Source organism: the organism of the source record quoted next, unplaced genomic scaffold (genome assembly GCF_019419815.1).
Source record: "Pyrus x bretschneideri cultivar Hongxiangsu unplaced genomic scaffold, Pyrus_bretschneideri_v1 Contig223, whole genome shotgun sequence".
NCBI lineage: Eukaryota > Viridiplantae > Streptophyta > Magnoliopsida > Rosales > Rosaceae > Pyrus > Pyrus x bretschneideri.
This window is the reverse complement of record NW_025999528.1, coordinates 11,296-36,858: the sequence shown is the minus strand read 5'-3', so window position 1 is coordinate 36,858 and position 25,563 is coordinate 11,296. Positions and strand designations below refer to the sequence as shown.

The 25,563-nt window shown below is 39.1% G+C and overlaps 1 long non-coding RNA gene and 1 pseudogene across 1 annotated transcript; both read right to left on the bottom strand.

The window, feature by feature from the left end:
* Positions 1 to 570: 570 nt before the first annotated feature.
* On the bottom strand, positions 571 to 24,687 carry LOC125477909 (annotated as a pseudogene).
* On the bottom strand, positions 16,608 to 17,418 carry LOC125477910. The gene is made up of 3 exons (XR_007258766.1): positions 17,283 to 17,418; positions 16,845 to 16,988; positions 16,608 to 16,678 (listed from the first exon to the last, which is right to left on the bottom strand). It is a non-coding gene; the product is annotated as an uncharacterized LOC125477910 (long non-coding RNA).
* Positions 24,688 to 25,563: the final 876 nt, after the last annotated feature.

The following is a 25,563-nucleotide window of genomic DNA, read 5'->3' as shown; positions in this document are numbered from 1 at the left end:
TAGGGCCGGCCACTCCCCTATAAATAGCCTATTCTTCCACTAAAATACTAAGTCATTTGCTACCCACAAACTCCTAAACACATTATTTTCAGAATTCTAATTTTGGTATAGGAGAATCTTCGGCCAAAGCCCTCCTCATTTCATCGTGGGCGCCTGAGGCTTTTGGTTCCACATCAGGGTTTAAGCTAATACCAGGTTTTTTTCTTTGTCAAACTATAGATTTGTTAGATTAGATGTCAAATTAGGAAGCTGACGAAGTTCGAACTCATACCGTAGTGCAAGAGCAACACTCCTCTTCACCACTGGTAGAGGGCCACTTGCAGCTAATACCGGGTTTTAGGCGAACCTATTTCGTGAGGGTTTAACGGGTAACGCAATTATAAAAGAGAGGTCACAAGTATTCACGGTGTTCAATTACGCTGCGGAGTTACCAACCTATGCATTGACAGGCTAAATTTTGCTTTTATTTTCAAACTGAATTCGCTTTGAGTACAGTTCTTTCAGCTAAAAACTAAAAATGAAAAATGTAGGAAATTACAGACCGAAACACTCCTTGTATTGTTAGCACTTTCAGCCTGAGCGGCAAACAGCTTCCTCACAAGCAACTGGCTCATATGCTGCGTTTGCTGGTTCATCAGAGAAACTGGGAGCTTTTGGAATCAAACCAAGCACCTTAAACATGAGTTGATCAGCATCAAAATCATTGTTTGGAGTAGTCAATAGCTTCTCCCCTGTGAATATTGAATTTTCCCCGGCAAGAAAGCACAATGCCTGCTCAGGCATAGAGAACTTAGCCCTGCCAGCTGACAATCTGACCATTGCATTTGGCATGACTATACGTGCTGTGGCAATCATCTGAATCATCACCCAAATTTCAACTGGCTGAACAAAGATTTAGCAAGTTGAATTATGTTACGCTACTCAACTCTTGGAACATCAATAGAATTTAGCAAATGCAATTGGCATGGTGGTTGATGGCTCTAGACCTTATGATTACAGCGAAATTCAAACCGTTAAAGCGCACAAGTACTATCGTTAAAGGGATGATCTAGTCACCCCAAAAACATTTCATCAACTAGTCACCCCAAAAACATTTCATCAACAATGCCGAGCACCAACTAGGAAAGCTACATTCATAACAGTGCTTTAAACCTACTTGCAAAGAAACCTTGAACCACAAAATCTGCCACTGTCCATATTGTAGCATACGAGAGTTATTGCTACAACCTGTGCTTCCAAGTTTAGAGTTAAACGATGTAGAACTAACCTTTTGATCTTGAAGAGGTGTGCCTTTCACTGAAACCAGTGCATTGATGGGGATGCTTTCTGGGTGAGTTGGGAGTGTTGCTAATTATGCAGCAAACCAACTCGATCCTTCTCTGCTTCTCCAATCCCTATTATTCCTCTTATTTCAAAACAAAATAAACAAGGTGAACCGTACTGTCCCATGTAATATGCATTCTTAGTCTCCCCGACATATTTAAAAACGTGGACGATGAACACATAGATGCTTAAAATTGAAAAGAGAAACTGATGATAATTACCGTAAGATTCCAACTCAAAGGAAATAATATTCTAATAATTTTATGGTTAAAATTTTCAAAAAATTCAAATGGTGCTATAAAATGGGGGATAATTTGAAGAAAGAAAAAGGGAACATGTCCGGACAAAAATTAAAGCCTTTGAAATTCCATTTCGTACATTCTCCGAAAACTAGCGTGGCTTTAATTCTTCAAATCTGTGAGTAACTTGCGTGTACAACAAAAACCATGCAAAAAGGAGGACAAACAAATATGTTTGACCTCTCCTTTGGTACAGATGTTCCAACAACAGAATACAAATCTGCATCAAGCAATGGAAGAAAGTCCACATTTTTGCAGGATTGACCTTTCGCAACTAAATAATCATTTAAGAGATTCAAGATAAAACAAGACTGTTTACTTTTGACAAATGTAAGGAGGGCTTAAAATTTCTTTTTTTTTTTCTTTCTATCCAATGTCCCAGGGTCCCGGGGACTCATTCTACCTGAAACAAGGGGTGGGTCTTTACCAACTTAAATTTTTTCTAGGGAAGCTTGGGTCAAATGTCCTTTTCGTTGTGTTTTGTTTTTGAGGCCTCTTGTCAGATGGATTGTTTCTTACGGAAAAAAAAAAAAAAAATTAGAGGTTTTCCTTGAGAAGGTTCTGAAAGAACGCCTGTCCGGTTCTTACAATATTAGGTTAGGAGATGAAAGAATCTACCACATGCATTAAGCTAGACAACTATTGACTTCTATAAGCATGCCATTATATTCAACAGTGAAAAACAGATTTTGCTAATTAGAGTTTATCTTTGGGGCTTAATTTTCTGATATCATTCTTCCTACCAAGGAGGAAAATATATAATGTACAAGAGTGATTTACAAGGAAAGAAATAAACATCAAATAACCTAATTACAATCTGATTATAAGGACTCAAAAAAAGGTAACTAAACTAATTACAAAAAGTCAACTAACACTCCCCCTCAAATTAGTGCATAAATGTCGTTCATGCCCAACTTGACAAGAGAGTTGTAGAACGCTTGACTTGCAATAGCTTTAGTTAAGATATCCGCTAATTGATCATCTGACTTTATGAATGGGAATTGAATAATATTCCCATCCAACTTCTCCTTAATGAAGTGTCTGTCAACTTCCACGTGTTTTGTGCGATCATGTTGAATTGGGTTGTATGAGATATTGATAGCTACCTTATTATCACAAATAAATTTGAGGCTGAATCAAAGGATACCCAAGCTCACCAAGTAACCTCTGAAGCCATAATAGTTCACATACTCCTTTTGCCATACCCCTGTATTCCGCCTCTACACTTGATAAAGCAACCACTTTCTATTTTTTACTCCGCCAAGTCACTAAGTTTCCTCCCACAAATGTAAAGTAACCAGATGTGGACCGACGATCAGTAACGTTGCCTGCCCAATCTGCATCGATGGAACCCTCTATTCGGTAATGATCATTCTTGGAAAACATGATACCTCTACCTGGTGAGGACTTCAAGTATCGTAGGATGCGTTCAACTGCACCCATATGTGCCTTACTCGGAGAATGCATAAATTGACTAACAACACTTACTGCGTATGCAATATCAGGCCTAGTGTGAGATAAATAAATTAACCTCCCAACTAACCTTTGATAACGATCTCTGTTAATGGGAACTTGATCAGGGTGCACGGCAAGATGGTGATTTTGGACTATAGGGGTGTCAGCCGATTTACAATCAAGCATTCCGGTTTCAGCTAACAAGTTAAGAACATATTTTCTTTGAGATAAAAATATACCTTGTTTAGATCGAGCTACTTCTATACCTAAGAAATATTTCAATCCACCAAGATCTTTCATCTCGAACTCAGCTGCTAAGTAATCTTTCAGCCTTGAGATTTCCTCTTTATCATCACCTGTAACAATCATAATCATCCACATAAATAATAAGTGCCGTCAATTTACCTATTCGACGTTTCAAGAAAAGTGTATGATCGGAATTGCTCTGCCTGAACCCATACTTCCTCATAGCCGTCTGGAACCTACCAAACCATGCTCGAGGTGATTGTTTTAATCCATACAATGCCTTATTCAACTTACACACCAGTCTGGTTTGTGAAATCGATGCATAACCAGGTGGAATATCCATATACACTTCTTCTTTAAGATTACCATGTAAGAAAGCATTTTTCACATCAAATTGCTGTAATGGCCAATCCAAGTTAGCCACCAACGGAAGTAACACTCTTACCATATTAATCTTTGCTACCGGAGCAAATGTTTCTATATAAAACACCATACGTCTGAGTGTATCCTTTGGCCACCAATCGTGCTTTGTCTCATTCAATCGACCCATCAGCTTTATACTTGATGGTGTACACCCATCGACATCCCACTTTTTTTTCCTCGGGGTAGCAGAACTAAATCCTATGTTTGATTTTTCTAAAGTGCTTCCATTTCTTCCTCCATTGCCTTGGTCCATCGATCATCAGATAGTGCCTCCTTCAATGAACTTGGTGTGCTATCATTGGATATTTGTTGTACAAAAGCTTTGCCGGGTTCTGATAATTTATGTGATGACACATAGTTGGCAATGGGATATTTAGAGCCTTTCGTTGTTTCTAGTGAATATCGATTGGGTGGCTTTCCCCGGTTGTACTTGAAAGGTAACTGATAATTCGGAACATCGGATACATCAATAGGGATAGTAGATCTTACCTCAGGAATATTCTCTGGAGTATGGTCATCTGGTGGTACTATATTTTGAGACGAGGGGGAGTAGTATCAGTAGAAGTCTCAAGATCGGCAAGTGGCAGCACTGTTGTCGTGGGTGAGCACGGCACTGCAGTGCCTGCCGCTAGTTCTGTGGGTAGCGATGCAGCTTCTGTTGGCTAGGCTGGCAGTGCAGCCACTGCGGGCTCGGCTAATAGTAGCAACGGAAGATCAGTGGTAGCAGCAGCCATGGTCCAAACCTGCTCGTCATGCAGTGTGTCCCACTGAAGAGGAGGGTTGGAAGAAGCCGAAGAGTAATGCATCTCAGACTCAGAAAAAGTAACATCCATGGTAGTATACATCCGACATGAAGAAGGGTGGTAGCAACGGTACCCTTTCTGATGTAATCCATACCCCATGAAAACACACCGGAGAACACATGGGTCAAGTTTTGTCCGTTGATTTTTATGTAGATGAACAAAGGCAACACATCCAAAAACTCGCGGTGGGAGCACCAAAACGGACGGTAGAGGCACGAATGCAGCAAGAACTTGCAAAGGTGTAAGAAAATTCAATACTTTGGATGACATACGGTTGATAAGGTAAGTGGCAGTCGGAAGAGCAACAACCCAAGAGGAGCGGGGAACATCCGCCCCAATCAATAGCGATCGAGCTGTTTCTAATAGATGGTGATTTTTGCGCTCAGCCACCCTATTCTGTTGAGGTGTTTGAGGACAAGTAGTCTCGTGGAGGATTCTGTGATTAGTTAAATAATGTGTAAAATCATTATTAACATATTCACCACCATTATCAAAACGCAAAATCCGGATTTTAGTACAAAACTGTGTCTGAACCATGGTGTGGAATGTCTTAAATGCCAGCAACACATCACTTTTATGCTTAAGAAGGTATAACCATGTCATTCGTGTGCAATCATCTATGAACATTACGAACCGCCTAATACCAGATGAAGTAGTAATCAGAGGTGGTCCCCAAACATCCGAATGAACAAGACCAAAAGGAATATCACTTTTATTAGAATTCAACGGATAAGAGACACGGTGACTCTTGGCAAGTACGCAAGTGTCACACTTAAAGTCTGAAACCGAACAACCAACAAATAAATCTGGAAACATATGCTGTAGGTAACTGAAAGATGGATGACCCAAACAGTGATGCCATAACCATTTATGACACCGTTTGTGATCAACGGCTCTTTGGGCGAGATTGACCCGTCCTGTACTGACATCGTCCACAAAATAGAGATCCCCCCTCTTAGTACCACGACCAATTATCTCCTTTGTGAGAATATCCTAAATAAGACAAAACTTCGGATACAATAGTACACAACAATTCACTCAGTAGCTTGGCCAGGAGACATTAATTTATGCTTTAGTGAGGGTACAAGTAGTGTATGCGGCAAAGAGAGGGTAGGCGTGAGGCATACAGTGCCAGCACCAGTTATCGGTGAGGTGACACCATTAGCATGAGTAATATTTCGTCGAAGTGGAACAGTATCACAAGATAAATCAGTGGGGTCATAGGTCATATGATCTGTGGCACCGGAGTCAATAATCCAATTGGACTGAGTATCACAATTATTCATATTAAAAGCATAACCATAGTTACGTGAGGACTCTAGAGGCATGTCGGAAGAACTCGAAACAGGAGGATTCATGGTAGGGTCAGTTAGGGTAGTAGTGTTTAGTATAGGGGTAGGATTAGTTAGGATGGAATTGTTTCCACCATGGAATGGTGGTAGGTTCTTCATGGGAGGGCCGAGTTTGCTTGAGGGAACAGGCAGAGCAGAAATCCTAAGATCTCTGCTCTGATACGATGCTAATTAGAGCTTATCATTGGGGCTTAATTTTCTGATATCATTCTTCTCACCAAGGAGGAAAATATATAATGTACAAGAGTGATTTACAAGGAAAGAAATAAACATCAAATAACCTAATTACAATCTGATTATAAGGACTCAAAAAAAGGTAACTAAACTAATTACAAAAAGTCAACTCTCCAACAGATTTTACCTGAAAATACATTAATTCCTGCATCCTGAACATGCTTAATGGTTTCCAAGCGCTCATCATAGGTCCTTGTGGTGATGACATTCGGGTAATATTCCCTTGAGGTGTCAAGATTGTGATTATAAGCTGTCAGGCCTGCTTCTTTGAGTTTCAAAGCTTGTTGCTTTTCTATCATGCCTAAGGTGCAGCACACGTCCATTCCCATACCCCTGAAATGATCAACCTAAGTCAACTGTTGCACAAAACCAAAATATGGCAGTGATAGCATATCAACAATAGTCAGTGTCAGCAAGAGTGAAAATGCACTGATTGTATGCTGTCAACTCCAAGTCAGTGGGATTATCCATATGTAAACTGTAGCATTTCAATATCCAGAACAAACTAGCATTATATTAATATTAAAAGGAGAAAAGGAAAAAAGAAAAAAGGCCAAGGGGTTGTTATATTTGAGATAGGAAGATGCTAGTTGACAATTAAGAATTTAAAAGTACTTGGAACAGCTGATTGAATAGAAGAATGCATATGAAGAATTGTTTCTTAGAAACCTCTATTCCAAGGACGCTTTGCTTAATGGAACTTATACTACATTGTCTAACTGTAATGCTTTTGACGTTGCGGATGCTTCATTTCATAATGACAAAGTAAGAAATGCGATCATTTGACTAAACCCTGAGATCAAATACTAGAAAAGATGATCCAAAGTCTTATTCCTTTAATGAAATTCATCTTCCTATACTGAATGCAAAGCTTCTCCTTCTTATCTGTTTAATGTATGCAATGTTTTATTAACTTATGTCTTTTACATATTCAAGGATCAGGTTAACCTTTGTTTTTCTTCCTATTGTATCCCTCCATGCAGCACCCATGCAAAAGCGTGTGCTTCCAGCCTCTTTTGCCTGCCAAATAATGACTTCAAAAATTAGGACATCGTCAGACTCCAAAAGCATGAATCTAATTAACTCATAAGCAGGAAATCATGAACAGTCTGACAAATCAATTTCCGAAGATGAAGAAAGGAATGGACAACTTGAGACCAATAAACAGTTGGAAAGGTATAAAGTCAATTATTGTTCCTCTCTACAACAAGTGTGCCACTAATGGTACTCAAAAACAGAAGTTCTTGAAGGAATCAAAATTTGAATGAGAAGTATCATCATGATTTTAAAGGGAAAATCTACTACCAAAAGTTTTATCAAATAACCACTGAATCTAACGAGTGTTAGTTCACACACTTAAGTCCATGACTCCAAACTCTGGAGACATATACGTTTATAGCTTAATGCTGCTGATCTGCCTCATATAACACGGGTCCAAGGAGAATATATGCAATGCAAAGATCAGATGATCGTGTGCAAAAGCCACTCATCTATGATATTCATAACTCAGCCATAAAAGCAAATATTCATGGTTACATAACAACACTAATGTTGTGCCCAGAATATTGGACCCTTGGCCACTTGCTGGCATTGATATCCAGGAGATCTCCCATAAACTCTTACCATATTATTCTGTTCATGCATGTTTCAATATTTTCGCAGACTTTTCCTGGCACGGGTCTTTCAACTCAGAGTCTTTATACGCTTTAGTAAATTGAACCACTTTGCTTCTGCTATAGTCCCTAAATTTCTTATCCGTGGGAGAAAGATACCTATTTTTAGCAAATAAATAGTAAGACTAGTTAGTAGTTACTGTGGGTCAAACTAATGCAATAATACCTTCAGAACACACATTCGCTTTCAAGCATGACATGAGTTGTAAATGCCTAGGGATGTTTATATTACTCTTAACTCTTAAATGCAAGGTAAAAGTCACAAGAATAAGAAACCAACCCTCTGTGCTGCCTCCAGGACAGCATCCTTTGTCATAAGCTTTTGCGCCTTGATTCCTGTGTCATACCGGGAGGATTGAGGACAATATGAGCAATCTTCACTACAGCCACCCGTCTTTATAGAGAGGAGAGTACACTGCTGCACTTCCCTAAAATTATGAGCATGTCGATGAGCTTGAGCCTGAAAACACAAGAGAGTCAGTTCTACATTACACCACTGGCATAGTGAGATTGTAGAAAAACAAGAATTTAAGACAAGGAATTGGACGAAGAAACCAAAAAGGATATTGCTTTCCAATTTAAGAAGAAAAAAAAAAACATAATTTATCAGCCACTCCGTAGTCCACACATTTGACAGTGTCACTGTCAATATCAAGGACAATCGTTACAGAGTCAACTAGAGCAAGAGGTTAAACTTGTGGCGACTGGAAAACTGTGAAGTAATTTTCTTACAAGCGGTATTGGGGAAAGGGAAATTTGAACACAGGGCCTCGAGCAAGTATTTAATAAACATGAATGCATTGTATTGTACTGTGTTGTATTGGACTGATTCAATCAATGAGAAGAACTAATAGTACTACAGTTTAATACAGTTAGGCAGATTCTGTACTAACAGTAACAACCTCAGAACTAATTACAACCGGAATTAACTAGCATAGTTATCTTCTCCGATAACACGACTGTAAATTTACTAAAGCATGCTCTTGTCTAAATAAAACTAGTATACCAAAACTATGCATTACCCTATTTGGCAAAAACTTTAAAAGATTATAACAGAAAAATTCGCCAGAGAAAATAATCAAACAGACCCAGAAACTATTAATTATGCATTTTGAGAATGTAGTAAAATATCATGGTTATTCTCCTTTCCTTTTCTCTATTTTCTTGGCAACCAAACAGGGCATAACCGATACCATTGATACGACCCAAATCTCTAACGCCTTAATCAACCTGCAAGTCACAGAGGATAGAGAGGGAGAGGGAAGGGAGAGAGAGCAGAGCTCTTGAATTGATTTTTTGGTTTTGTATTTCTGTTTTGTAAATTCCCCTCCGATACAACACTGAGAGCTAGTGCTCTTATACAATTCACGACTCAGCATGCCAGCTAGCCAATTATAACAAACTCCCACTAAAACAGGAATAAGCCTAATAGTGATTAAGCTAATCACTAATTACAGATCATATCATTACTCCCCCCTTAAAGAACAACCTTGTCCTCAAGGTTAAAGATGAAAGACTTGTTTGAACGAGCATCATTCTCCTTAAACGAGCAGCACCAAGTTCAAACGTGTAAACTCTCTGAACAATCTACAGGGTACAGATAGTTTTACTGAAGGAATCCTCTTCTGAACTCACATGAACAACCATTAAACTTTTAGCATGTCTGTCCAAGGAATCTTGCAATTGAACTTGCAGGACCACCCTTGTGAAAGGAGATGTTTTCAATTCCAGTGCTACCACTGCCCTTATTTCATCATTAAGACCTTTCAATGGAAGTTCCTTTCTGGAGAATATATTCACAGAAGCACCCATCTTCCGCCACTTAACGGCAATGTAACCTTCCCTGAGTGCCACCACATGTTTAGGTAACTCCTCCCAACTCAATGCTTCAGCATAAGATATTCCCAATTCCTGACCAGAAATAGCAAGTCGTTGAACCCTGCTGCCAGTGTCAACCAATGTGTGTTTTGCAGGATAGCTCAATTTAGTGCCATTTAATTGTGTCACCTTAATATCATCTTCATTATGTGTATTTGGCTCAGAGTTATCCAAGGAGGCATGAACAATCTCATCGAAATCAACGAAAATATATGAAAATTCTGCTAGGAAGGGCACCATAGCTGAAATGCATTTCAAACTTGATGATCTCGAGCCTTGATGATCTCCACCACTTTGACGTGCGAGCTTGCTTACTTCGTGAATCAAACTCTCAATGGTATGTGTGTAATTGCCATATGTCTGACTATAGATGAAAGTCATCAATGTTTGGCATCCCAATATGCGCATAGTCTCTTGCTTAGAATTGTCTAGGAGCTCAATAACCACATTCACCATATTGACTGCAAAACATGCCATTTGCACCACCATATTGATGAATTTGTTGTGCTCTAGTTTAAGCTCTTTGTAGCTCCTATCTTCAAGAGATTTGGCAATCTTTAGGATTTGAAAATGGCATTTGGCAGCATATTTGCATAATGTAACAATTTTTCTTTCATTGGAAGGGCCATCAGGAGACTTGGACGCAAGCAGCTTTTTGTAATGCTTATCAGGTTGACTAGATCTCCACCTCATAGTAGGGCACATGCTTTCACTCGCTAGAAACAGCTCTGTGGAGATGATATCCATTTCCTTCATTGCTATCTTTGTGGCATTGTAAGATTTCCCAGTAATGACAGGAAATGCTGGTACAGAAGAAACCATAGTCATCCTCATGTACCTAGCCAAATCAGCAATGTGTTGGGGGAATGGAGCTCTCTTGTACAATGGTAACATTTGTACCAACAGTAAGGAACATGGCTACAATATCTACTCCATTGTGCTATTTGGACCAATTTAGTTCATTATTTATTTCCAAATTGAAATCTGAACATCAGATTTGGATGGTAAGACAACCAAGCTGTTCAACTGAGGTGTTCCTTTTGTACCGCTCAACCTTATATAGCAATGCCACTCTTATGTACCAAGAAACTGCTAGCAAGTGCAAAAGTCTTTGAATATCAAAAAGATTATCCATGTGCTTCTCTCTTTTTTCATTCTGCAATTTGTACTGATAGGCAAGGGATGGTTTCCATGTCCTAACCCACCTAACTACAACCCAAGAGACTAGTGATGGCATAGCTTCATGATGCCAATCACCACCACATTGCCTCGAACAAAAGCATGACTGTTTCGTACCCATTCGCTTGCCATCCTTGCACTGAAGATAGAGCACTAGCTTTAAAGCTTTAGCCGATGCATCTCCGGGATCCCATACCAGCTGAAAGTCGGGGTTACTAGTGAACAACACAGAGAAATCAGCATGATTCTCAGGGTACCAAGGTAATGGCCTAATAGGCTACAGTTCACCCCCTTCTCTTACCACAGATTGCAGGGAGATCATAAAGTCATTCTCTAACTTCCTTCGAATATCTGAACAAAATTGGCTAAAAACAGCAGACAACAGCTTTTGAAGAACCATTGCTGCCTTTTGATTCAAAAGAGTGAGCTCGCATACCTAAGTCTCAATGGCGTCAACTATCGAATAAGCAGCTTGGACTACCCTGTCACTCCCTACTATGCCATTATTTGTCATCAACAGCCCCATCAACTTAAGCACTTTTATGGTAGCTTCCATGGCCAACAAACTTGAGCAATTTCGAAAAACTTCATTGAATGCATCCCACTCTTCTAGGCTCACTATCCCAATGAGTGATAAAATTGTCCCATCTTTAGAAGAGAGTGCCACAATCACAGGTGCACCACTAGTAATACGAATGGCAGGGAGATTAATGTAATGATCTGAGAGGGCTTTGCAAGTCATTACCTCCAATTTTCTTTCATCATGAAAAATATGCGAAGAAGGTATCGACTTAACCATGTGGTAACTCATAATACTAAGCACATGTACGTTTGCACGTTCTCTTTTAGACATTTCAGCAAACAGTGCCAATGCATGAAAATCTTTCTTCATAAATTTTCCTACAAGATACCAATTAATCCATCCATTAATTTTAGTCAATAAAACATCATATATCACCAAAATAACACCAAGATAATACGCCAGAACAAACTGCAGAAGGCAATGCCATTTGGCCTTCCTTATTGACAAATTGTAAATCAAATATCACAATACCGTATGGCGATGTTTTGTGGTGTTCCTATTGGTTTCCTGGTCTACCAGTTGAGATAAGGTCGCAATTTTGCCAATGATTGCTGAAAATGGGAACGACATAGTGGTCACCATCGCAACAGGCATGGCTTTCGCAAAATGTTGCAGTGGAATTGTGGCTGCCACAAACTCTTTCAATTGGGGCTTGACCGGAGAATTTGCAAGTGCTCTTAAAATTGGTGACCATAAGAGCAACGCCGGAATGGAATGGTCTGGATTGTCGACGGAATTCGCAGTGGGTTGCCGTCTCCATCGTGCATCTTAAGTTTTTGAATTGTTTGGTGACTTGCATCAGCGTGAGGTACAACTGATTCATTGCCAATTGGTAGCAACTCTACCGTTGTGCCCATCGTCAGAGCTCTGGCTGTTAGAGGTTGAGACTAGGGCTGGGCACGGGCCGGGCCGGGCCCAATTTTGAAGGGACCGGACCGGACCTAAGTTCAAAGGAAACGGGGCGGGCCGGGCCGGGGATTACATTTTTCAATATAAGAACCGGTCATTACCCGGCCCGGTTGAAACGGGCCGGTTCGGGCCGGGTCCACGGGTCCTTTTTTTTTTTTTTTTTTTTTTTTTTGGTTGTTTGAAAGAAAAAAAAAATTGTACATATTTACAGATTGCAAACTGCACAGTTTGCAATCTGCACAAAACTGCACAGATTGCAAACTGCACAGATTTGCACAGATTGCAAACTGCACAGATTTGCACAGATTGCAAACTGCACAGATTGCAATCTGCACAAAACTGCACAGATTGCAAACTGCACAGATTTGCACAGATTTGCACAGATTGCAACTGCATTTACGCATATTTTGCACAAATTCACCATTATTCACATCCAATCTAAATACAAAGTCCAACATCCAAGTTTATAAATTAACAATACATTCAAAATAATAATATTACATCTTCCAACATCTAAAAATTAAATCAACATACAAAATATCCGAAAATCCAAGTTCCAACACCCAAGTTCCAACAACAATCTTCATTGAATCTGTAAACAAAAATAGAATATAAACATGACATTTTTAACATCCAACATCATATTATCTATCCTCATTCAAATTGAATTATTGAAATTTAAAGTTTATTCATTTGAGTTTGAAATATTACCGCAATTCCTTTTCCTTTATTCGTTTGAGTTGTTTCAATTTCAGGAACACTTGATGAGATTGTTGAACTTGTAGATATAGTATTTGCTCTTTTTCTTTTATATTCTACAACAAAGAACAACCGTTAATTGTAAACCAATTAATATAAAGTTATAAACCAAACTATTAAAAACAAGATAATTACCTTCTTCACACTCTTGATAAAATTCAAGCTCCGCGGGACTTGCTTCATACTCAATGCTGCCAATTGGTTCACTTCTTATCCAATTTTGAAGGCACATCAATGACTCCACTGTTTGAGGAAGGAGACATGATCTACAAGGATCAATTACTCTCTTTCCTCCACTAAATGCACTCTCACTGGCAACTGTTGACACTTGAATTGGCAAGACATCTTTCGCTATCAAAGCAAGTGTGGGATATGTGGTCCTCCCTTTCAACTTCCACCATTTCAAAACATCAAATTGTGAACCATGTGGTACTTTCTCTACAGTGTCAAGGAGATACCTATCCACCTCATGTGCAAGCGCAATATCCTCGGTGTCTTCTAGTTCCTTTTCCCAATCATCCATGATTTGACTAAATATCATTGGATTTTCTGTTGGCACACTAGAAGATGATTGTTTTACCCTTGAAGAAGAAGTGTCAAGAACTAAATCTTCTCGACCCTTTTGTTGTGTTTGTGAATCGAAAGCTTCACTAGCATACTCATCACACATTGTCTTCAACAATGTCTTCACTTGATTACTTTTTTGTTCAATCTCTTCATCAAGAAGTTGTAATTGCTTTCTACACAAGTGCATGTAGTGCCTCAATTTGAACCTTGGGTCTAAGACAAGGGCAATTACAAATATTTGATTAAGGGACTCAATTGAACCAAAATACTTTCGATATTTGGCTCTCATGTTGAATGCCATATCACGTAGCACCAACTCTGCAGGTCCTCCAGTTTGCATATATTCAGGCAAAAAAAGTTTTTCTATCTCGTTTTCCACAGCAATGACATCATGAACAGCTGTGTTAGCTGTGGGATACTTAGTTGCACTAACTTTCAAAGTTACAAGATAGAAGACCTTTAAAAATTTCACAAACACTTCTGCACTATCCCAATCTTCCTCCTTAGGTGGTCCAATCCTCCCTTTACCCGCCACTTCTTCTCCTTCATCACTAAACACCTTTTCACTGAAATAGGTGGTGTATATATTGGCTTCATCATCTTCGATCATCCTTTCAAATGCTTTTTTAAACTTCAAGCAAGATTCTAGCATCATGTATGTGCTATTCCACCTAGTAGGCACATCCATAACAACTAGACCCCTACTATCCAACTTCTCATTCTCCACACATTTCTTGAAATAACTTAACCTTCGGGGACTTGATCTCACAAACCGCACGGCATTTCTAAGAGCATCCACACTTGTCTCTAATCTTTTCAACCCATGTTTCACTACCAAGTTGATAATATGAGCTAAGCACCTCACATGCATAAACTTGCCATTCATAATCACTTTACTATTAGGCCATTTCTGCATTTTACGAACAACATACTCAATTGCCACCTTATTAGCCGATGCATTGTCAACTGAAATGCACATTACCTTTTCAATCCCCCACTCAACCAAACATTGCTCAATCATCTTCCCTATTTCTTTGCCTTCATGACTTGAAATCAAACAAAAGTTTAGAATCCTTTTGTGCATATTCCAATCATCATCCACAAAATGAGCAGTTAGCACCATGTAGTTCAAATTTTGCACACTTGTCCATGTATCGGTAGTCAAGCTCACTCTATGATTGTGTATCTCCTTTTTTAACTGCTCTTTCATGCTATCATACATACTGAATAACTCCCTCACGATAGTTCTCCGAGATGGAACATGCAATCTAGGCTGGACTTTGCACATCATCCGCCTAAACCCTTCACTCTCCACAATACTAAAAGGTACCTCCTCCATCACAATAAACTCAATAATACCTTCCACACTTTCTTCTTGGCTCCACCCTTTAGCAACAAGCATGTTTTTGACATCCCCAGAAGGTCCAGAACTACCTAGAACCTTTTGCAACTCATCAGTTGGTTTATATGACTTGCAATGTTTATTGATATGTTTAATGTAAGTACTAGTCCCACCCCCACTAGTATCACATGCAAAAAGGGCGCTACAATGGTTACACTTAGCCTTCAATACTTGTACCTCCACCTTCTCTTTCTTTCCATCCTTTTCTACTTCTTGTATTTCCGAGACGGTACACTTAGTGACATGATCCCAAACCCAAGATCTCTCAGAAGAAGATCTCTCTAGTGAAGCTATTATAGTTGGTTGTTTTGTCTTTGGAATAGGTGGTGCTTTTCTTTTTCTGGAGGATGAGGGGTTTGGGGGAGGCATTGATGGTTTTGACTGTGTGGGTTGTGGAGGACATGGTGATGTAGCCGTAGATGATGCTACATTAGTACTACTAGGGGTACTTTGACTTTGAGATTGAGACATTATGTAAAAATCTGTAAAAATTAAATAATGGAACTATATTCATTAATCAAATAAAATAGCATAATCTCCATGTAAGCATAATCTACACATTATACATAATTTAAACCCAAAAAAGCATAATCTCCATGTAAATAAAATAGCAAATAATCTAGTAGACATAATTTAAAGTACATGCAGCAGCATGCATGCACTTGCAGTTTTTCTCATGTACTTCAAAATTCAAATCGTGTGCAGGCCAGTAACATGCAGCAGTAAGCAAGAACTCACCAAACCAAGAAATAAAAAATAACCATCCAATGCAGCAGTAACATGCAGCAGTAATGTGTGTGTGAGATGTATATGTAAGCAAACAAAATATAACCATCCAAACAAAAAATAACCATCCAAAACAAAAAATAACCATCCAAAGTTCCAAACCAAGAACTCACCAGTAAGCAAGCAGGATATGATTCAAAATCTTCCAATTTCCAAACTTTCTCAGTAATAAGTGGCTCCGGAATCTGAAACCAATTCCCAAACAATCAAGAAAATGCATATAATATTCTTGGAAATGCAGCAATGCAAGTAAATGCAATCAGAATTCAGATTTCAAAATTCAAATCGTGTGCAGGGCAGTAACATGCAGCTGCTAAAGAAACTGTTTTCTGCAATATTGGCCAAGTACTTATTGTGTGTGTCACTGTGTGTGTGTGTGTGAGATGTATATGTATATGTATTATATTATATATATATATATATATGCAGGCAGAAGGCCTCGGTTCTCATTCTTGCATTGCATACAGGTCCTAACTTCTAATCCCATTAATTTATATTTCCTTGAAGACTTGTTAACGTAGAAGATAAATTTTATCAAAGCCATATAAACTATCACTTTAGAATAAAACTTATACTAAAATATGAGATACAAAAGAGTAAATGTCAAAGGAGATACCTGAAATTGTCAATTAGAATAATTACTTCAAATGTCAAAGGAGATGTATATGTAAGCAAACAAAAAATAACCATCCAGTAAGCAAACAAATTATTATATGGTACCTTACTTATTGCAGATCTTACAATTGTTTGCTCCAGAATCTGAAATGCGAGCACCAAATAGGTCCAGATGTGTCAATCCTGTAAGACCTGCACCACCTTCGGCATAAATTCTTTGACTGTCTATATAGTTATGATTAGAAGAATTCAAGAACATGATTAATTTAAGTGGAAATCAATGCGTCGATCACAAGGTTTTCTACACAAATAGCCAATATTTTCCCTCTACAGCTTAAAAATACACAAAAATCCTTACTTGTAATAGCTGCAAGTCCAGCATCAGAAATTTGCCGAGCATCCAGATTAAGTGATTTGAGAGATGTCAATCCAGATAACCTTTTCAAGCCACTGTCAGTTACTAGGGTGAACGACAAGTTCAAACTTTCGAGATTTTTCAAACCTGAAAGTGATAACAGCCACCCAAATTAATGCTTAAAAAGAAATGCTTTCAAAAAGATGAACATGCACCAAATAATACAAAGTTTACAAACTGCTTAGCAGAAAAATTATGAGGTGCAGTTTAACTTTGAACACTAATGAGACCTTCAAAGAATTTGAGCCACAAACTAACAAGGTAGTAAATTCAAAGCTTCAGCATAATGTATAGCCTACAGCCTCACACTGAACTCGGAAAACATTCAGATCATAACCATGCAATAGTCTGAGACTCTGATGCAATGCAATCAATCATCACCTGAGAGATGACGAAGCCCGTTGCTTCCAACTTCAGTATCAGATAGCTCCAAGTTCTTCAAGAGTGTCAGCCCTTAATATAGAAACAACACGATAAAATCAGATAGGTGGCCATGTCTTTCAATCTCATGCATTTCTAGCAAACAAACGAAGCTAAAAAATGCAACTAGCAATGGTGTGGAAACAACAGCATGACATGGTGCCCACTGTACAACAGAGAAAATCTTAGTGGTGCAGATTCACAATTATAAATGACAAATTTTAGTCTTTTGTATTCAAACCACACAGGGTATCAGTGTAATGGAAATAATCTACCAACTGTAAAGAAACACAATGACATACATGACGACCGTGTGGAACAGAAGGAGCAGGTTACATACATCAGATCAGATCAGAGGTTAAAGAAGCTAAAAAATCAAAAAAATCCACCAAATCAGCAAGAACAAACATGAACATCCCAATATATTGAGCACAGATTACATACATCAGATCAGAATCATCAGATCAGAGGTTAAAGAACCTATTATAAAAAAAAAAAAAAAAAAAAAGAGGTTAAAGAATTCACCTGAACTGGCAACGGCGATGGAGTGTTGCAGAGACGGTGAGGTGATGGAGTGTTGCAGAGACGGTGAGGTGATGGAGTGTTGCAGAGACGGTGAGGTGATGTCGGACTTCAAGAAGAAAATCGAGGATGAGAGAGTCAGAGACGGAAAGGTTGAGAGGTCGATCGAGGATTCGAGAGAGAGCAGCAAACAGCAAAGACTCTCTATTAGGGTAAACCTAAAACCAACGGTCATGATTGGAAGGTCTGTAACAATTCAATCTGGGCCGTCCATTTCAATTACAAACGGGCCGGTTCGGGGCCCCGTTTTTCTATAAATCTGGAACCGGCCCGACCCTAGAAAAACATTACCTAGGCCCGCCCCGCCCCGTTTCCCCCTATTTAAAAACAGGACCCGCCCCGTACCCGCCCCGACCCGCCTATACCCGCCCCTACCCGCGGGCCTAAGACCCGTTTGCCCAACCCTAGTTGAGACCTCTTGTAAGCTTAAATATAATATAGCCTAATTACAATTAATATTAATTAATCAAATTCATTAATTTTAATTTTTAGATTAAGTTTTTTAATTAATTTATTAATTAAAAAACGTTTTGATTAAAAGACACATCTATTAGAAAGAGTTGTACGTTTTAATTAAAAGACACAGCTATTAGAAAGAGTTGTGTACTTTCAAATACACTGAATAGGTATTTGAAAGGTTGTGAAATAGCCTATATATCTGCAATCACAGTATCCAAGTGAGAATCATCTTTTCTTCCTCCTTATTTTTCGTACAAAATTTCCAAAGAGTAAACACACAAAGCAATTTGCTAGAGTTCTATAATCGAGTGCGGGTTGTAGAATTAGGTAGTTGTATCCTGGTCGAGCAGACGTTGTAGAACCACAAGCACAAGAGTGGGACGAAAATACTGTTCGAAGGACATAGCTTTTACGCTAGCCTCTACCTTCTGTGATCAAGTTAGTATCATTGATATTTTATATTAGTTTATGTATTTATTGTATAATTTCATTCTGCACATCAAGTATATTTGGTAAATAAAATATTAGAATTTCAAGTTCTGTTTATTTTATTTTTGTTTACTTGTGAATTGTTCTCCAACACTGGCTACAGAAGAAGCAATCGATTGCGACCTAATTGCCGAAGTTGCCATGGCTTGTAACAACGGTAAGGACGAAAGCAACAGCGGGACGAAAGCAACTTCAATTGACGATGGAAGTCTTGGCGGATTGTCGCTTCCTTGAAGTCTGGGATGACCGAGATCGATTGATTTAGTGTCATCGGAAATCGTCGGGGCTGGATCAGAAACTCCCCCATCACTGATAGCGAACATAGGGGTTGGAGTGGAGTCTCCCTCAGTGTTGAGAGCCAACTCACGGGCACAGCGGATCTTAGCAAGGTAGGGTGCGAATAGAGCATCCAGGGTCTCGTGAAGCGAATCCTATTGGAATCAAATGAAAGTTGTTTTTAATCTAATGGCTAACAAGGAAGGATCAACTGTTAAGTCTTTACTTATTCTCATAGGACAAGTGTAGGCTTAGATTTTTGTTTATGAATTAAGGGCTAAGATTGCTTGTAACAGAAAGTGTTGTTCTGATATTTTCTATAAAATATCTGTGCTGATGTTCTCTGTGCAGTGAGCTCTGCACATTCCTAAGAAAATCCTTTCCTCTTCCGTGTAACATTTTCCCTCCTAAAATATCAACTTCAAAACAATTCTAAGATTCTAACATGGCCTCAGAGCTTAGGTTCTGATCAAGAATTCAGAACTGGGCGTTTTGTGTGCTTCGTACTACTGAAAAGGAGGGAAACTCATTTCCAGATTTTTTTGAAAACCTTACTGTTCTTACAAGTCTCACATGGCTACTTCGAGCAGTGGAGGAGACCTGAGGGCTCCCATCTTCAACGGGTCCAACTACGATTTCTGGTCTATCAAGATGAAGACCATATTCAAATCATATGATCTTTGGAGCTTGGTGGACAAGGGTATCGAAAATGCAGAGTCTGGTGATGATTCCAGTTATGAAGATCAAAAGTCAGTTAAGAGCTCAATGAAGATTAATGAAACCAGAGATGCAAAAGCTCTTGGCATCATTCAAGGGGCAGTTTCTGACGAAATATTTCCTCGAATCTCAAACTTTGAATCATCCAAGGCTGCGTGGGATGTTCTTCAACAAGAATTTCGTGGTGACAAAAAGGTTAGATCTGTCAAACTACAATGTTTAAGGAGAGATTTCAAGTACACTAGAATGAATGATGGCGAATCTCTATCTGTTTATCTAACTAGGATGACTGATATAGTGAATCAAATGAAAACTCTTGGTGAAGAACTATCAAACCAAAGATTAGTGCAAAAGATACTTATAAGCCTGCCTAAATCCTATGATTCCATTGCATCCATTATAGAAGAAACTAAGGACCTTGATTCTATTGAGGTTCAGGAAGTGATTGGTACACTGAAAGGATATGAGCAGAGATTAAACATGCACTCTGAAAGCTTATCTGAAAAAGCTTTTACAAGCCTAAGTGTGACTGACAAAGATAGCAGCTACAAGACTCAGGGAAGCAACTCAAATCAAAAGAAATTCTGGAAAGGAAAAGGGAAGAAATGGGATAACAAGTTCACTTCACAACCAAGATCAGAATCTAGCAGTGAATCCACTAAAACTAAGTGCAAAATATGTGACAAACTACACTATGGTGTCTGCTGGTATAAGGGAAAGCCCAAATGCACTAAGTGTGAAAGATTTGGTCATATGGCAAAGGACTGTAATCCAAGAAGGAACCAAGCTGTCAACTATGCACATAGAGCAGAAGAAGAGGAAGTAAATGTTTTCTATGCGTGTAGTGTTGCAAGAACTGAAAATAAAAGAGGTATCTGGTACATTGACAGTGGATGCAGTAATCACATGACTGCATATGAATCACTATTGGTCAACATTGACAGAAGCTTCAATTGCAGAGTTAAAATGGGAAATGGTCAACTTGTGGAAGCTACTGGAAAAGGAACTGTTGTTCTAGAGACAAAGGGTGGAAAAAGATTCATCAAGGATGTGATACTAGTACCTGGCCTTGATGAAAATCTCCTTAGTGTGGGACAAATGATTGCACATGGTTACTTCTTACTCTTTGGGGATGACATGGTGGAGATCTTTGATGACAGAAGCCTTCAAAACTTGGTAACACAAGTTGGCATGACTGAAAAAAAAAGTTTTCCACTTATGCTGGACTACACTGACTCAGTTGCTCTGAAAGCTAGTGTTGCTGAGAATTCGTGGTTATGGCACAAGAGGTTTGGGCATCTCAACTTTCACAGTTTGAAGAACTTGGAGAAATTACAAATGGTGACTGGACTGCCTGAGATACAGGAAACAAAAGAACCTTGTGAAGGTTGCATACTAGGGAAGCACCACAGGGACTCTTTCGAAACTGGAACTGCATGGAGAGCTAGCCAACCTCTAGAACTCATTCACACAGATGTGTGTGGTCCTATGAAAACACCTACACTCAGTGAGAACAGATATTTTCTGTTATTTATTGATGACTGCACCAGGATGGTTTGGATTTATCTCATGAGAAACAAGAGTGAAGTCTTTACTATTTTCAAAAAGTTCAAAGTAATGGTTGAACTTCAGAGGGGTTTGAAGATCAAAAGACTGAGAAGTGACAGAGGTGGTGAGTTCACCTCCATGGAGTTCCAAGAATTCTGTGAAGGGGCAGGATTACAGAAGCAACTGACAGTGGCTTACACACCACAGCAGAATGGTGTAGCTGAGAGGAAGAATATGACTGTGGTTGAAATGACCAAGTCAATGTTGCATGATAAGAAAATGCCACTTTCTTTCTGGGGTGAGGCAGTCAATGCTTCTGTGTATCTTCTAAACAGGTGTCCAACTAAAGCACTCGAGAGGAAAACACCATTTGAGGCATTTAGTGGCAGAAAACCAAGTGTAAAGCACTTGAAGGTGTTTGGATCAATCTGCTATGCACAGATACCATCTCAATTAAGACACAAACTTGAAGTCAACAGTATCAAGTGTGTTCTTGTAGGCTATGGAAGCTGTGAAAAGGGCTATAGGCTCTACAACATTGAGACACATAAAGTTATAATCTCAAGGGATGTGGTGTTCAAAGAAAATGAAGCATGGAATTGGGAAACCAAGAAGATTGACACCATCTCTTTTCCATTAACTATGGAAAGAACACAAGCAACTATGCAATCTGGAAATGAACCTGTTACAACAGGTGGAAGTCAAAACGATTTCTCTACACCATCACAAGGATCTCAGTCCACTACTTCAAATGCAGAAGGACAAGAATTGCAGGGTTCCTCCCCAGGAACAACTCCATTAAAGTTAAGAAGTTTAGATGAGATCTATGCAGTCTGCAACTACTGTATTGCTGAACCAGAGAGTTTCGAAGAAGCAAAAATGGATCAATCTTGGCAGAAAGCTATGAGTGAAGAAATCACTATGATTGAAAAAAACTCTACTTGGCAATTAGTGGACAGACCAAGTGATAAACCCGTGATAGGTGTGAAATGGATCTACAAGACCAAGCTGAATCTGGATGGATCTATAATGAAGAATAAAGCAAGACTGGTAGCCAAAGGCTACTCACAACAACCAGGGATTGATTTCAATGAAACCTTTGCCCCTGTGGCAAGGTTAGACACCATCAGGACCTTGGTTGCCCTTGCTGCTCAAAAGGGTTGGAAACTTCATCAATTAGATGTTAAATCAGCCTTTCTGAATGGCACACTGGAGGAAGAAGTGTATGTGGATCAACCACAAGGCTTTGAAGTTCCAAATGAAGAAGAAAGAGTGTATAAGTTAAACAAGGCACTGTATGGACTCAAGCAAGCCCCCAGGGCTTGGTACAGTGAGATAGACTCCTATTTCAACAGATGTGGATTCAACAAAAGTCCTAGTGAAGCTACATTGTACACAAAAACTGGTGAGAAAACTGATATGCTTATTGTGTCCATATATGTTGATGATGTGGTTTTTATTGGAAATTGTGAAGAATTGATTGAAGAATTCAGAAATGATATGATGAGGCAATATGAGATGACAGATCTTGGGTTGCTGCATCACTTCTTGGGAATTGGAGTAATACAAGATGTTACTGGAATTTTCATACATCAAGAAAAGTATGCACAATCTCTACTTAAAAGATTCAATCTGGAAGGATGCAAATCTGTGGGAACACCATTGATCACAAATGAGAAGCTTTGCAAAATGGATGGTTCTGAACCTGCTGATGAAAATCTCTATAGGAAAATTGTAGGGAGTCTACTCTACTTGACTGCAACTAGGCCTGACATTATGTATGCAGCCAGTCTCTTATCAAGGTTCATGCATAATCCCACAAGAATTCATATGGGAACTGCTAAGAGAGTACTCAGGTATATCTCAGGGACCTTAGACTATGGGATCAAGTATGAGAAGGGAAAAGAAGCAATCCTAGTTGGCTTCTGTGACAGTGATTGGGGAGGCAGTGAAGATGACATGAGAAGTACCTCAGGGTACGCATTTTCGTTTGGTTCTGGAATATTTTCTTGGGCTTCTGTCAAGCAACAAAGTGTTGCACTGTCTACGGCTGAGGCAGAGTATGTGAGTGCTGCAATGGCTACCTCTCAAGCTATATGGTTGAGGTTTGTGTTGAAGGATTTTGGTGAAATGCAAGTGGATGCTACACCACTTATGTGTGACAACACATCAGCAATAGCTATGACAAGGAATCCTATTTTTCACCAGAAAACTAAACATATCAAAAGGAAGTTTCATTTCATAAGGGAAGCATTGCAGGAGAATACCATTGATTTGATCTACTGCAAGTCTCAGGATCAAATGGCAGACATTTTCACCAAAGCTCTACCTAAAGACAGATTTGTTCATCTCAGAGAAATGCTCGGGATCAAAACCAAAATTCATTTGATGGGGAGTGTTGGAATCAAATGAAAGTTGTTTTTAATCTAATGGCTGACAAGGAAGGATCAACTGTTAAGTCTTTACTTAGTCTCATAGGACAAGTGTAGGCTTAGATTTGCGTTTATGAATTAAGGGCTAAGATTGCTTGTAACAGAAAGTGTTGTTCTGATATTTTCTATAAAATATCTGTGCTGATGTTCTCTGTGCAGTGAGCTCTGCACATTCCTAAGAAAATCCTTTCCTCTTCCGTGTAACATTTTCCCTCCTAAAATATCAACTTCAAAACAATTCTAAGATTCTAACAAATCCTTGTTCACAACAACCATGGCAGAAAACATAGGTGGATGGGTGTGCATAGGAGGGAAACTAGGATTCGAGAAGGATGATACCATTGATACGACCCAAATCTCTAACCCCTTAATCAACCTACAAGTCACAGAGGATAGAGAAGGAGAGGGAAAGGAGAGAGAGCAGAGCTCTTGAATTCTTTTTTTGGTTTTGTGTTTCTGTTTTGTAAATTCCCCTCCAATACAACACTGAGAGCTAGTGCTCTTATAGAAGTCATGACTCAGAATGCCAGCTAGCCAATTATAACAAACTCCCACTAAAACAGGAATAAGCCTAATAGTGATTAAGCTAATCACTAATTACAAATCATATCAATAACAAAATCCAAAAGAAAAAAAAAGGCAAGAGGAAGAAGATATACTGACTCCGTGAAAAAGGAGATCGAGAAAGGCAAGTTGCAGACGTCCTTGATCTTGTCGCGGGTCCAGTTATTTCTGGGGCCTTGTGCGATTGTTCTCTCTCCTTGAATTGCAGCTGCAGATAACAAGGAAGAGTAAAATGAAGAATGCAACGCAACCGACGATGGTCTTAGCTGCCCACGCAATATGAACCTAACGGAAAACATCTCTCTTAGTGTTTCCTTCTTCTTCTTCATTCGTTTTCTCAGGAAAACCGAGATTTTCCTGGAAAACCAAAGTGAGAACAAAAGATAGAAATCTAAAAGCTCAACAACTACCCATTCATTAATATATTACGCTTGATTTTTGTTTGTTTACGCTGACACACCCTAACCCGATATGCCCACTCCAAATCGAGCTGTGCTGGCCAATACCTGAAAGCTGACGAAGCCATAAATTATAGTGATGTGGAAAATATGAATAAATTTAAACCTAAAAGTGCCTAAATATAAGAGTGCGTTGGTGAGCGGGAATGAACTCATTTCACACGTAACATCGTTCAACAGTTAAAACCTAAAGGGGCGAAAAATAAGGGTGATTGGGCCTAAAAATAAAATTTTATAAAAACATTTTTGAAAACGTTATAACCCCTCACCGTAAAACATGTATAGTTTCCAAAATATCATACTAAGTATAAGTATGAAAATCAAATGCATGTTAACTGTAAGTCCAGATATATGCCATAACAGAATAGCTCAATAGTAATATAGATATGATCATGTGCTCAGTAATCTAGACTAGCACATCAGTTAGAGTCACCTAATGTGACCCGTACGACTGCACCCATCGCTCATCAGACTATGCTAACACATGAGTCGAACTCACTTAATGTGACATGTACGACAGGCTAGGTGTAATAATAAATGCTCTAGTGTTACGATCACATGAAGCTAGTGCTATGCGTGGGTCACCTAAGAGTCGAAACTGCCTAATGCAGTCTGTACAATAGGCTAGCACCTACTTGGATCCAATGTGAGCGTGTAATGCAGGAGGTGAACAATCACATGAAGGCTAGCCCTGGCCTAATGTGAAATCCCATTCCT